Genomic DNA, 15,537 nt, shown 5'->3' with positions numbered 1-15,537 from the left:
CAATAGAAAAGCTAAATACAAATTACAGGGACAATTAAGAAAGAGTAATAACAGTTGAAATTAGATGAACAATGCATTCAATGCAGTTTAAACATTGCACAGCATGTTAAAAGAGAAATATGCAGTAATGTGCATTGTGATGAGCTATGAGGCTGCAAAACAGCAGGTCATGCAGCAGTGTCAGGAGAAGGCAGTGCTGAATTGTTTGGTGTTGGATGTGTCCAATGGTTTTTTCTCTGTTCCAATGCACCTGGACAGCCAGTTTTGGTTACCTTCACTATGGGTGAAAAATAATACAAGACTAAGTCAAGGATTCCATAACTTAGACATGTTGTTTAATCGAGCAATGGCTGATGTGTTGGCTCGATGCCCAGGGCTAGAATCTGAGGGGATTCAATATGTTGATAATTTGCTTATCTCATCTCCTGACAAGGAGACTCACATGCAGGACCTTGGGATACTCCTGCAGCATTTGGCTAACAGAGGGGTAAAGTGTAATCCTTGCAAAGCACAAATTGCACAGAGGAAGTTGTATATTTGGGATATGTAATTTCACAGGGGAATAAAAAAGTGGCACTGACCACACTGAGGCAATAAACATGTGCAATCGCCCAAACACAATTTGGGGGTGCATAAGATTATGGGATTATTTAACTTTTGTTGGTTGCATATTTTTCATCCAGGCTGGATGCTTACAGGCAGTAGACGGGGCTACAGATGCTCTAAGGCAAGCACTGCCACTGATAGGAACACAAGATGTGGAAATTGTCATGCCTCACGCTATCTTTGATATTTCGTCAGGAAAAAAATCTTCTGTAGTTCATGTGGTCAGGTGAAATGACTAAATTAAGTACAACATCTGTAAAAAATGACCGCACTTTCCACATAAGTGGAAAATTTCTTTATTTAAAAATGTGTGGAACCCAATAAGAACCAGGATACGAAATGATTGCAGTTGTCTGATGAATTTTCCTCTGTTAAACATGCATCTAAAATGAATAGTGATTTTCTCAAGCAAAATTACTTTTGTCCTATGTTAGATGTATCGATATAGAATGCAGCAGATATTCATTTGGCATTACACCTGATTATGTGCAGGAACAATGAATCACGGCTGCCAGGATAGCTCTGGAAGCATGATGAAAAAAGAGGAGGTAGGTAGAGGAACGATGAGAATGAAATTAAAACCTCACGTTTAAAAAAAAAAGTCATGCTATGAAAGTAGGTTTGTTAGAAAAAAAAAAGGGTGAATTGTGATAGAAAACAAACCTGCTTATTGTGTTTTACCATATGAAATGTATTTTTATGTGTTTATAACAAAACTATGTATGGAACTAATTGTGCAAAATGGAAAGATACTGGGAATGAGCCACCTTCGAGGAGGAAGATATGTGGATGAGCTAAGGGAGTCAGATAGATAAAGTTCTGGACGTCCCGCCAAGTTTCAACTGCAACAATTTTTGGTACAAAGAGGTAGATAAGAAGCTTGCCACAGGTGTCTGAGAAGGTCACAAATATGTAAACATGATTTGAGGGATACTTTGTAAATGGAGTAGAATGACTGCATAGATCACAGAAAGAAAAGGAAAGGTGCTGCTATATAACAAAATGAATGCGCACAACTTTTCTCTGTTACAGCGGTTGACTAGAAATTAACAGAACATCTTTCCTCTGTTTTAACAGGAACTGGGTGTTGACTTGGAGCTAATACGAACTGAGCCAGAACCCACTAACTTCCCCTTCTAAGGTGTCCCTATGAAGTGGCAATGTGTGGTGAAGAACTGAATTGAAGATACTTTAACAAAATTATTGCATGAATCTAACAGGAACTATTAGGTTTCTCTGTCGATATGGGCCCAAGAAGACGGAGAAGCAGATGACCTCGAGCAACTATAAACAGATTACACAGTGCAGCACCATCAGCCAAGGCCAGCTGGGGTGGCCTGCATTAAGAATTAAACCAAAATAAAACCTTTATTTTTATACAGACCGTGTCGAAGTAAAACACCTTTTTAGGGATGACAGTGACTATGGCGGTGATGAGAGTAACCATTGGAGTGGAGGAAACAGTGGATTTGTGGATTGCTCACAAAGAAAGAATAAACGGATTTGATGCACTCGGATTATCAAAACATGAGTGGTTACATTTAAGAGCAGGAAGACAACCTGATAAGCTTATATTAAGAGCAAATAGTTTACCATGTCCAGTTTAAATGATGCCTGCAGGTTCAAATAAATCGGCTCAATTTCACCCAGTTCTGCTACTAACATGGGGGATTGTCATACTTTCCTTTGTAGAAGGTCTTGACTGACTAGCCTCGACTGTAGACCCCCTTCATGGCATTAACGGAACCCAAGGCAGAGGTGGATTGAATGACAATAATCAAAGACATAAACGAAACTACTGATTATATCACTATCACCAAATAAAAAATAAAAAATACAAATATGCAGAGAATTTAAACATTTCTGATTGCTGGGTGTGAATTCATCAACCACACGGTGCAGCAGGCCTTAGTTCTGCATATGCTTGTTATGAAGGTGCCGGAATTCCAGATAGGTGTTTGAAATAGTTTGTAATTTTTCTTTTAAACTACAGCAAAGATGTATTCGACATTTCAGCCATAAAAGTAGTTCATAGTGTCTCAGCAACTGAAATACTGCCTCATTATTTTGTGTAATGTTATGCCATGTTTCTACTGATTGGACCAAGGTCAGGGTCAGTGTATCTGAGTGACTTCAGTGTTATCTATAGCTGTTTTATAAAAAGACAAAGCTGAACCATTAGAAGTAGTGGAAATTCATCAAACTCCTTCTTGAAATTGGGATGTGTTCAGGTGGTTGAAAAATGGCCTGGGGGGAATGGGTACTGTTATCGTGCAAGGAATTTTGATGGTCTGTTTCGTCCTGATGCTAATAAGTCTTGCTTTTAACCTTTTCACCCGATGTGTTTGTAAGGCTACCCCAATTGCAACCGTAAGATCGGAGCCCAACATTATACAGGAATGGCCAGAAGCAACGCAAGGGCTTATGGCTGATGATGATATTGTGATCTGGACCACAGATCGCAGAAGGAGGTTGACAACTGAGTGTGTTGTGACTCACTCCAATGACGGGTAAGATCTCCGCAAAGAGACAACCTAAGGCAGGGGTGAGTCGACCCCTCAGGTCACCAAGTAACATAACATATGTGTCGAGGCTTATCGCTGGAATAAGTACTGAAGGGAGAAGAGTTTTCTCTAGCATAACTATAATTATGTGCAACACTAAATTCCTATGGCTTAGCCCGTCTGTCTCCAGGCTCCGAACCTCCCAAGGACAACAACAAGTTTGAAATATAGTGGGGGGAGGATAAGAGAGTGTGGGTAACCTACACAGGATGGCCGAAGGGAGTACCGGAGGAACATAAGATAATGAGTGAAGCGGCCATAGATTACGGTGTAGCATTGCTTCCCTGGGGACAGACACACAAGAATAGTCATTGGATAAATTATCTGTGGTATAACCAACAGAGGTTTATCAATTACACCATTCAGGCCCTAGCCAGGGTGAAAGAAAAATTGCACGCCACTTTGCTTATGACAATACAGAATAGGCTAATTCTTGACACGATGCTAGCTGAGGAGCAGGGGAGATGTGAACGGATTGGGGAAGAATGTTGTACAGTCATTCCAATGCACACAGGAGAGGGGGGTAACATAACAACAGCATTAGAGGCATTGGAAAATCTGAGAGATGAACACGTTAGAAACACGAAGGGAGAATCTAAGGGGTGGTCATGGTGGGACTGGTTTAATATGTCAACATGGAAAACGGCTCTGGTGATCATAGGGATAATATTGTTGGTGCTGTTATTTGCCTCATGTTGTGCAGTTTCACTGATTCAGTCCCTGGTCAAAAGGATGGTAACTTCAGTACCTGAGCAATTTCCAGTTACAACTAACCTGGAAAGGGACATCACCACTGCACATAATTGTGAGAAAATGATAGTAGAAGAACCAGTGTGGCTAATCAATAATGACCCCTCCATCATTGGGTGTAGTAAATTGACGCCAGGAAAAGGAACCATTACACGAGACGCACAACGGTGCAAGGGGGGTGGGGTGTTTTGCTGTGACTGTCATTTAAACAGGACCTAACGAGTATCGCAATCAATATGGAAACCTGGTGAATGCTAAAGGCGGCCCGCTTGATTGTCCGTATGGAAACCCTCTTTGCGAATGGGGTGTGAGAGGAGGTGCTGGCTGGGAATGCTGGACCCTCCATCCACATGCCGCCCGCCTGGTGAACGACCCTCGGTTCTGGGATACTTACGCTAGATGCATCTATGGAGAAACTCCTGCATGTGGCGAAGACTACCAACGCTGTTAGGAAGAGAGCGACCCGAATCAATGTGCATTGAATGTGCTAGTAAACGAAAACGAAAATACGAGTGAAGTAAAAGTAGAGGCTATAGTCAAGAAACCAGTATAACCAACTATAATTAACTGATTGATTTAGTAGATAACTAACCAAAATGATGATGTTAGAACTCTACCTAACCATCCCATGTAACTGTATAATCTTTTGCACCTATAACCCATAGCTGGTCAAATTCTTAATGTACTCGGGCTTAAACATGCGATATGTATACATGAAATTGTATTCGTTAAAAGGAAAATCAGACCACACTGAACCTCTTTGTGAAACAAAGGCCACGGTTTGCCCTGTTGGTGTTATTCAGGAAAATTCAGGCGATGAAGATATAATCCAACCCGTCGCACTCAGAAGGCGACATCCACGTGTGAAAGGGGGGGCACGTGACACGTGTTCGGGGGCATGCCTGAGCAGCATTCTGCCTTTCTGCTCATGTTCAGCTACAGTTGTGTGGGTGAGTACTGGACGACAACTGCCGGGCAAACCGGTTTGCTAGTGTCAAAATTAAGCAACAGAAAGGCCGTATAGGGAGTCTGTTGAATTGTAACGAGAATATGTTATACTGATTGTTACGTAGACTATACTTGTGAGGGATATGAGCATTGTGTGGCTTTTACCCACTCCCCGCAAAATAGGGAGGGGATGTTTTCCATGCAATGCTCTGCTCTGCTGTTAGGTCTCCCTCCAGGCGACAGTCATTATTTTGATGATCGCTGAGGTCATGAGGTAGCGCTTTGCTGTCTGACCAGATGGAATCTGACAACAGATCTTAGGGAAAGTTTGCCAAATGTGATCTACACATGTATTAACATGAATACATGTTAATCAACGTATACCAAATACATACTAAACGAATACTAAGAAACGCAAGAGTCCTAGTGCAGGAATATAAAGATGTGTGTTAGGATTAGGCTAGGCAAGGGATGTGCCGCAAGGGCTACCCACAAGGGCTGTCGTGCAGGAAGGGGCACAAAAAGAGTGCTCCGTAGTTTCTGCATTGTTATTAGGGCTATGCACTAGCCACCTCAGTGTGCATATCGGGTTGTATTCCAGCACTATGCCAGAATTATCTGCACAGCTTATTCCAATAGTTAATCATGTTGGACATGGAACTTAGAAGTTCCAAAGGGGGGAATGTGGAAAGGAAGTGCACATAAGCTTACAGCCATCACCACTATAATGGATCATATCATGCCGTTAATATTACTTATTACCTGTAGAGTTAAGAGTGGTCAGACCATGGTCAAATTATAAAACCAGCAGAAACCTTCATATAATGTAAGCACAGTCTCCTATAATGTAAACATGGCCTTTCAAAAACAGACCATGTCATGAGTGATAGAACCGGCATGGGCTGGATGAGGTGAATACCTGTCTTATTTAAGAAAGGGGAAGTGAACACTTATTTTTTATAAGAAAGGAAGAGGGCTTGGAAATAATGGTGTAAAATCTGGGCAGAAAATGAGAAACAATGGTGTATGGGAAAGAGTCAAGTAAAATGATGTAAGCATGTGGGAAAGGCCAAGCTTAAGCTCCACAACAGGAGGAGCTAATAAGATAGGATTAAAGGGAGTGTCCAGCCCCAGGGGAGTTCAGTGTGTCTTGTCTGTGTTTTGTGTATGTCTTGTGTGTTTTTTTGTGAAGTGTCTTGTGGAATGTTTGGAGAGTGTTTGTATTGATATGCGCAGATCAGCCCGGGTTCTTGCATGTTATCTTTGAATTACCTGCAATAAATCCAGTTGCATCAGACTCTGTGAGGTGTATATTTTGAAGAAGTACTCAACAGTGTGAGGAGAACACCCAGCACTTCTGGCCCAGGCTGGGGCCTGTTTTTCACACAATTACCTGTTTTTTTTTTTGTTTGTTTGTTTTTAAATGGATGGAGGGCTCAGTCTAAATGATCACTTTAGAGATAAACAACATGTTTGTATGTTTGGAGGACAAGGTAGGAGAATAAGCAACAATGTCACTATGACATTATGAAAAGAACTTGCTGGGCTGAAATTACACATCTTATTTGCATTAATTGGGGGGGGGGGGGGGGGGGGTCAATGAACCTTTGACTTTGATTGTTATTAGGGCTATGCACTAGCCACCTCAGTGTGCATATCGGGTTGTATTCCAGCACTATGCCAGAATTATCTGCACAGCTTATTCCAATAGTTAATCATGTTGGACATGGAACTTAGAAGTTCCAAAGGGGGGAATGTGGAAAGGAAGTGCACATAAGCTTACAGCCATCACCACTATAATGGATCATATCATGCCGTTAATATTACTTATTACCTGTAGAGTTAAGACTGGTCAGACCATGGTCAAATTATAAAACCAGCAGAAACCTTCATATAATATAAGCACAGTCTCCTATAATGTAAACATGGCCTTTCAAACAGACCATGTCATGAGTGATAGAACTGGCAGGGGCTGGATGAGGTGAATACCTGTCTTATTTAAGAAAGGGGAAGTGAACACTTATTTTTTATATAAGAAAGGAAGAGGGTTTGGAAATAATGGTGTAAAATCTGGGCAGAAAATGAGAAACAATGGTGTATGGGAAAGAGTCAAGTAAAATGATGTAAGCATGTGGGAAAGGCCAAGCTTAAGCTCCACAACAGGAGGAGCTAATAAGATAGGATTAAAGGGAGTGTTCAGCCCCAGGGGAGTTCAGTGTGTCTTGTCTGTGTTTTGTGTATGTCTTGTGTGTTTTTTTTGTGAAGTGTCTTGTGGAATGCTTGGAGAGTGTTTGTATTGATATGCGCAGATCAGCCCGGGTTCTTGCATGTTATCTTTGAATTACCTGCAATAAATCCAGTTGCATCAGACTCTGTGAGGTGTATATTTTGAAGAAGTACTCAACAGTGTGAGGAGAACACCCAGCGCTTCTGGCCCAGGCTGGGGCCTGTTTTTCACACAATTACCTGTTTTTTTTTTTTTTGTTTGTTTTTAAATGGATGGAGGGCTCAGTCTAAATGATCACTTTAGAGATAAACAACATGTTTGTATGTTTGGAGGACAAGATAGGAGAATAAGCAACAATGTCACTATGACATTATGAAAAGAACTTGCTGGGCTGAAATTACACATCTTATTTGCATTAATTGGGGGGGGGGGGGGTCAATGAACCTTTGACTCTGTCCATGTATCCCAGCTGATAGGATGTAACGCTACAGCTGGGGCTGGGCTGACAAATATTGATAGTAATATTGATATTGTTAGTAAGCCTGACTCTTACCAGCTGATATTATTGGTTCGAGAGTCGTCTGGTCTCCCCCACCACTGCGGTCCAGCATCTCTTTTGTCATTGCTTCCACCCTGCTCACATCCGTTGCCACCTGCTGCTCCCCACCACCGCCACCCGACCCCGCCCATCATCTGCACCACATTATGAACCCTGTAAAACTGACTGACGTGTTAGTCACCAATCAACACCCCTGACCAGAGGAGGATGGGTTTCTCCCTTGAGCCTGGTTCCTTTCGAAGTTTCTTCCCATCTGCCACGGGGAGTTTTTCCTTGCCACTGTTGCCTTAGGCTTGCTCCTGTGGGGGTTTAGGCCAGGGTTGTCTGTAAAGCATATTGTGACTACTGCAGTAAAATACGCTATACAAATAAAATTTGATTGATTGATATTGGAGTACAATGGGCAAAAAATAATAATAATCATTGTGCATACCATCATCAAATTTCCAGGTACTGAAAGTAATAATCTCATGAATAACACATTTTCAACGTACAAAAATGCCAAGTTACTCACACATACAAAGCACTGTTTATAAGTTATTCATTCAGACTGGTAAAATATAGGCCTGCCATTAAACGTATTGATACCAAAATGACGCCAAGTTACTGTACTATAAACAATATAGGCTATCTTGCCTCACACAAATATGACAAGCTGTATTCCAAAGCAATGCTATCCAATGTTTTTTTTTTTTTAAGATCGCAGTCTTCAGCATGATTTGCATTGTATGAAAGACTGCTGTCTCTACCCAATTGACCACTGAAAGTCCATTTCACACTCAATAAAATTCAGCAATGAAGTAATTTGATGTTTCCTGCTGCAAGGGGCAATTGATTTGAAAGTGGCCCCAATCGATAATACCATTTTATTTGCAAATTAAAAGTTTTATCTCCTTCCGTGTTTTGAATGCCCACTTTTGTCACGTTGCAAACTTGAATTTACAGTGTTTCACTCACCCCCTCAAATACAGATGATTGCATCAGCTGAGAATAATCAATCTTGTGCCAAATGCCAATTTTCTCTAGTAGAGAGCCCACTAAATAAAATTTTAAAATAATAAAACCTGGGAAAAAAATAGCACAGAGGTTTGAGTTAGATGGAGAGGGAAAACATAATCCATAAGAAATTCAAAGGAAGAGCTGTCACTTTTCAGCCAGTGAGAGTGATCTTTAATCCTATGGACAGCAGTGCACCAGGGACTCCACTAATTCTAAACATCATATTGGACAAAATGGTGGGTGAATGTGTGATGGTGAGTTGTGCGAAACTGTGAATATCTGTCGTAGCTGTAATAAACATTGCACTTTTCCATCAGCATCTGTACCCCCTCTGTTATTTTCAGTGGGTTGTGTAAACATTGTAATTGTGAAATATATTGTCAGCAGTTATACCACCATGCACTCTGCTCCTCCTGAATGGCTGATGCTAAGCAAGTATGGGCTTGGTTAGTACTTGGATGGGAGACCACCTAGTAGAACTAAGTTGCTGCTGGAAGTGGTGTTGGTGAGCCAGCAGGGGAAAATATTCCCTCTAGTCAAATATACCCCAATGCCCCAGTGCAGTGAAGGGGACACTATGCTGTTGGAGATGCCATCTTTCGGATGAGACGTTAAACCGAGGTCCTGACTCACTGTGATCACTAAAGACCCCATGACACTTGTCGTAAAGAGTAGGGGGTTCCCTGGTGTGCTGGCTAGATTCCCAACCTGGCTCTCTTGAACTTGCCACCTAATCATACCCTGGTTTAATTTGCAAATAAATGTTCTCTCCCTCTCCACCTGTGAGCGTTCTGGTGCAAAATGGCTGCCGTGCATCACCCAGGTGGGTGCTACACATTGGTGGTGGGTGAGGTGAGTTCTCACTCATCACTGTAAAGCACTTTGAGCATTCGGAGAAGTGCTATATAAATGCAAATTCATTCATGCACTAACCATGAATTGTACAGATAGAATTATTTAATTGCTGGTTATTTTTTAAATGGAGCTTACTGAATTTAGTGAATTACCCAATTCAGGTTAGTGCCTTTTTAGAGGGTAGATGTCTTTTTATCTAGAACAGTGGTTCTTAACCTGGGTTCGGTCGAACCCTAGGGGTTCGGTGAGTCGGTCTCAGGGGTTCGGTGGAGCCTCCGCCGCAGAGGTCCACCCCTCAGTCTAGTCTGCAGTTAGTTAGTTTTTTTACTAAAGAAGGGTTCGGTGAATGAGCATATGAAACTGGTGGGGTTCGGTGCCTCCAACAAGGTTAAGAACCACTGATCTAGAACAAACAGAAATGCAGTTACCCCCACTTCATGTGCCCTCGGTTGTACTCATCAGATTAGCAATTTGGCAGCAGAGCACATTGAAAACTTCACCCATCATCTCCTGACTGCGCTATGAAGCTCCCTCTTCTGCATGTGGGTACATAGATTATTTTATTTATTTACTTGTTTATTTCAGCATAAGAATCAGAATCAGAATTTGAGACCTTCATAGATTTAGGCGTTTGTCCTTTCCTGTTATAAATAAAATATCTCAATAGCCATGTGTTCTACTTCGGAGGTAATGATTTTTCATGTCCAGTTTTATCTTCAGCCAACTGGTTTTACAATGATTTCAAGTACTCTGAAGGCACCCTCATGTATAGGGGGAAAAAAAATTTAACTCTCAATGAGCGGTTCCATTAGCTATAGAGAATTAATCTCAATCGCTGCAGATGTCATGTTCCGGTGTTCCTGTCTGCGTTTTCCCTGTTGGGCCGCCAGATGGCGGCACTTCTGTTTTGTGTCCTGTTCCCCCCCTGTTAATTGTATTATTGGTTGTCTCGTTATCCCATCATTGTTCCCACCTGTGTCTTGTTATCCCCTCCTTCTGGTTTGATTGTTTTTTGAGTTCACCTGTGTCTTGTCACCCCCCTGTCTATTTAAGTTCTCTGTTCCCTTGACTCGGGTGCTGGTTCCTTGTGTTTGTTTCCAATCTCTGTTGCAAACTGTATTTACCTGCCTGCGTTTGTTCTCACTTGTGTTTGTCCCCGAGTTGTGTTTGTCCCCGAGTTGTGTTTGTTACCTGACTTACATGTACCTGCCTGCTTGTGTTTGTTCCCGACTTGCGTTTGTTCTGTCTTGTGTTTGTTCCCGACTTATGTTTCAGCGTATGTTTCAGACCCTTTGTACCTGCCTGTGTTTTTTACCTGTTTGTGTTTTGTTTCTGACTTGTATTTGTTTGACCTACCTGTTTGTTTGAATTACCCTTGTGCTCTGCCTGACCGTGTTCTGCCCTGCCTGTATTTGTGAGTCCCTCTTGTTTTCTGCTTTGTTTAGTTATTTTTTGAGTTTGTGGTTTTGCCCATTGTGGCCTTGTTTGTTCCCTGTTTGTTTACCTGTTAGTAAAGTCTTTGTTAATTTTCCCCTTTTTGAGTTTCGTGGTTTTTTCCCACTCTGCGCCTGGGTCCCAGCACCCGTACCGCCACAGAAGGAACCAGCCAGTGTGGGACCCAGCAGAGTTTTTTTTTTTTTTTTTTTTTTTTTTTTTTTTTTTGTTTTTTTTTTTTTGTTTAGTTTAACATGCCATCGGGGTGGTGGGAGCTTGAGCCTCCCAGTGCCCGGGGCGGGCGGTCGCGGAGGCGCCGTGGTCGGGCTGCCTCCCGGTCGGCCAGACCTCCAGCTGCTCAGCAGGCGGATCCTGACCCTTTTGAGGGATCTCGGCTTGCCATTTTTCCGGGGTCCGGCCCGCGGGGGTCCCGCCGGTCCCGTCCGGCTGCCCAGCCGGGTTCCCTACAGCTGTGGTCTGTGTTCCTGTCGCCTGCTCCACCCCAAGTCCCGGAGGGGCCTTCACGGCCTGCTCTACCCCGAGTGCCGGAGGGACCTTCACGGCCTGCTCTGCCCCGAGTGCCGGAGGGACCTTCACGGCCTGCTCTGCCCCGAGTGCCGGAGGGACCTTCACGGCCTGCTCTGCCCCGAGTGCCGGAGGGACCTTCATGGCCTGCTCTGCCCCGAGTGCCGGAGGGGCCTTCACGGCCTGCTCTGCCTCAAGTCCTGGAGCGGCCTTCACGGCCTGCTCTGCCTCAAGTCCCGGAGCGGCCTTCACGGCCTGCTCTGCCTCAAGTCCCGGAGCGGCCTTCACGGCCTGCTCTGCCTCAAGTCCCGGAGCGGCCTTCACGGCCTGCTCTGCCTCAAGTCCCGGAGCGGCCATCACGGCCTGCTCTGCCCCAAGTCCTGGAGCGGCCATCACGGCCTGCTCTGCCCCAAGTCCCGAAGCGGCCTTCACGGCCTGCTCTGCCCCAAGTCTCGGAGGGGCCCCCAGAGCCGCCTCGAGCCCCGGAGGGGCCCCCAGAGCCGCCTCGAGCCCCGGAGAGGCTCCCAGAGCCGCCTCGAGCCCCGGAGAGGCTCCCAGAGCCGCCTCGAGCCCCGGAGAGGCCCCCAGAGCCGCCTCGAGCCCCGGAGAGGCCCCCAGAGCCGCCTCGAGCCCCGGAGAGGCCCCCAGAGCCGCCTCCAGCCCCGGAGGCCTCGCCTGCTCTGACCCTTCCGCGGAGGCCGCCTGCTACACCCAAGTTTCGGGCTGTACTTGTGCCTCGAGCCCCGGGGGGGCCTCCGGAGCCGCCTCAAGCCCCAGGGGAGCCTCCGCAGCCGCCTCGAGTCCCGGGGGGGCCTCCGGAGCCGTCCAGAGCTCCGGAGAGGCCTCCAGAGCCGTCCAGAGCCCCGGAGAGGACAACGGTCCCATCTGTTGTCCCGCAGGGGCCGCCTCAGACTGCTCTGGCCGCCCCGCAGGCTAAGCCGCCTGCCTTGCCCCCTAGCGTTCGTGCTCCCCCTGGCGTTCGTGCTCCCCCTGGCGTTCGTGCTCCCCCTGGCGTTCGCGCTCCCCCTGGCGTTCGTTCTCCCCCTAGCGTTCGTGCTCCCCCTAGTGTTCTCGCGCCCCCCAGTGTCCGTTCTTCCCCTAGTGTTCTTGCTCTCCCTAGTGTCCACTCCTTGCCCCCTGGCGTTCGTGCTCCCCCTGGCGTTCGTGCTCCCCCTAGTGTTCTCGCGCCCCCCAGTGTCCGTTCTTTCCCTAGTGTTCTCGCTCCCCCTAGTGTCCACACCTTGCCCCCTGGCGTTCGTGCTCCCCCTGGCGTTCGTGCTCCCCCTGGCGTTTGTGCTTCCCCTAGTGTTCTCACGCCCCCCAGTGTCCGTTCTTTCCCTAGTGTCCTCGCTCCCCCTAGTGTCCACACCTTGCCCCCTGGCGTTCGTGCTTCCCCTGGCGTTCGTGCTTCCCCTAGTGTTCTCGCTCCCCCTAGTGTTCGCCCTTCCCCCAGTGATCGTCTCTCCCCCGGTGTCGTCGCTTCCCCCAGTGGTCGCCTCTTCCCCGGAGTCTGTCCTCCCCCCAGTGGTCGTTCCTCCCCCGGTCTCGTCGCTCCCCCCAGTGGTCGTCTCTCCCCCGGTGTCGGTCCTTCCCCCAGTGATCGTCTCTTCCCCGGAGTCCGTCCTCCCCCCAGTGGTCGTCCCTCCCCCGGTCTCGTCACTCCCCCTGGTGTCCATTCTCCCTTTGGTGTTCGTCCTCCCAACCGTGTGTCCGTGTGTTCCCCGGCCCCCCTGTCTAATTGTCTGCCCGCCTGTTTGTCTGTTGGTCTACCCGTATGTGTGTCAGCCAGTTTGTTGGCCTGTTTGTCTGCCCCCCAAGCCGTCAGCCCATCGGCCAACGTGTTTGCCCGCCTGTCTGCCTGTCTGTCAGTGTGCCAGTCCGCGTGTGTTTTGTCTTGTTTGCCTGTGTGTCAGTCCCTATGTCAGTTGTTGGGCTCCCCCCTCGCCTTCCCTGTCTGCCTGTCCCTTTGTGTGTCCGTCGGTGTCGCCGTGTGCCTCCCCGCCTGCTTGTCCCTGTGTCTGTCCTTGTAGGTCTCCCGATTGTGCCAGTATCTGGCAGTCTGTTTCCCCCTCAGTCTTGTCCAACCCAGTCCAGTGTTGTCGTGCCCCGTCTCAGTCCTGTCCTGTATGTCTGCCTTGCCCCTGTCCAAGTCCCCCCTGGTTTCCTGAGTCCCCGTGTCGCCCGAGTGCGGGCCCTGAATTTCCCCGTGTCGCCCGGAGTGCGGGCCCTGAATTTCCCCGTGTCGCCCGGAGTGCGGGCCCTGAATTTCCCCGTGTCGCCCGGAGTGCGGGCCCTGAATTTCCCCGTGTCGCCCGGAGTGCGGGCCCTGAATTTCCCCTGTCGCCCGATGTGCGGGCCCTGAGTCTCCCCCCCGTGTCGCCCGATGTGCGGGCCCTGAGTCTCCCCCGTGTCGCCCTATGTGCGGGCCCTGAGTTTCCCCCGTGTCGCCCGATGTGCGGGCCCTGAGTTTCCCCCGTGTCGCCCGATGTGCGGGCCCTGAGTTTCCCCCGTGTCGCCCGATGTGCGGGCCCTGAGTTTCCCCGAGTTCTGCCCAGCCCTGAGTCTCCCCGTGTCGCCCGAGTCCTGCGTCCAGCCCCGAGGTCCCCTCCAACCCCGAGTCTTGTTCTTGTGTTGTTCCTGTCCTGTCCAGTCCAGCCCTTAGTCTTGTCCTGTCCAGTCCAGTCCTGTTCCTACCCCAGTTCTGTGTCCAGTCCCTGTTCCTGTCTGAGTCCTGTTCCCCCGTCAGAGTCCGGTCCAGAGTCTTGTTCCCGTGTTCTGTCCCTGTTCTTGTCTTGTCCAGTCCTAAGTCCTGTCTCCAGCCCCCACCCTCTGTTGACTCCCTCCCCGGGTTGGCCTCCTGGGACGTCAGGAGCCGTCCCTTGGGGGGGGGGTACTGTCATGTTCCGGTGTTCCTGTCTGCGTTTTCCCTGTTGGGCCGCCAGATGGCGGCACTTCTGTTTTGTGTCCTGTTCCCCCCCTGTTAATTGTATTATTGGTTGTCTCGTTATCCCATCATTGTTCCCACCTGTGTCTTGTTATCCCCTCCTTCTGGTTTGATTGTTTTTTGAGTTCACCTGTGTCTTGTCACCCCCCTGTCTATTTAAGTTCTCTGTTCCCTTGACTCGGGTGCTGGTTCCTTGTGTTTGTTTCCAATCTCTGTTGCAAACTGTATTTACCTGCCTGCGTTTGTTCTCACTTGTGTTTGTCCCCGAGTTGTGTTTGTCCCCGAGTTGTGTTTGTTACCTGACTTACATGTACCTGCCTGCTTGTGTTTGTTCCCGACTTGCGTTTGTTCTGTCTTGTGTTTGTTCCCGACTTATGTTTCAGCGTATGTTTCAGACCCTTTGTACCTGCCTGTGTTTTTTACCTGTTTGTGTTTTGTTTCTGACTTGTATTTGTTTGACCTACCTGTTTGTTTGAATTACCCTTGTGCTCTGCCTGACCGTGTTCTGCCCTGCCTGTATTTGTGAGTCCCTCTTGTTTTCTGCTTTGTTTAGTTATTTTTTGAGTTTGTGGTTTTGCCCATTGTGGCCTTGTTTGTTCCCTGTTTGTTTACCTGTTAGTAAAGTCTTTGTTAATTTTCCCCTTTTTGAGTTTCGTGGTTTTTTCCCACTCTGCGCCTGGGTCCCAGCACCCGTACCGCCACAGCAGAACCGAACAATCACCTTCTCCACAAATCTTCCTTTTCACTGAATCAGTCTGAGAATGAGCTTGCATGGCCGAGCTGGGTTCTTCCTTCAGCCACTGCATGACTCTAGTCTCTAAAGACAATAATTAATCATAAGCACTATAGGCATTGCTATTTTGCTAATACTATTTACGTCATTACATAAATGTTATGAAATTGCTCATGTGCTACTGCACTGGAGCGGAAGCCCGTCAGACCGGTCTTTCGTTTCTTTCGTTCAAATTGTTCAAAGTTCGAATGACTCAAATTGAACTGATTCTGCTGAATATATTGAACGAAATGTACTGAATGACTGAATGAATTAAATTGGTATGAAATCTCAAAAAGTAGCATGATAGGCGAAAGAAGTGTTTTTTTGTGAAACATAATGTCACAGGGATTC

This window comes from Anguilla anguilla, chromosome 7, assembly GCF_013347855.1.
Source record: "Anguilla anguilla isolate fAngAng1 chromosome 7, fAngAng1.pri, whole genome shotgun sequence".
Lineage (NCBI taxonomy): Eukaryota > Metazoa > Chordata > Actinopteri > Anguilliformes > Anguillidae > Anguilla > Anguilla anguilla.
The sequence above is the reverse complement of the archived record's forward strand: the minus strand, read 5'-3'. Positions refer to the sequence as shown.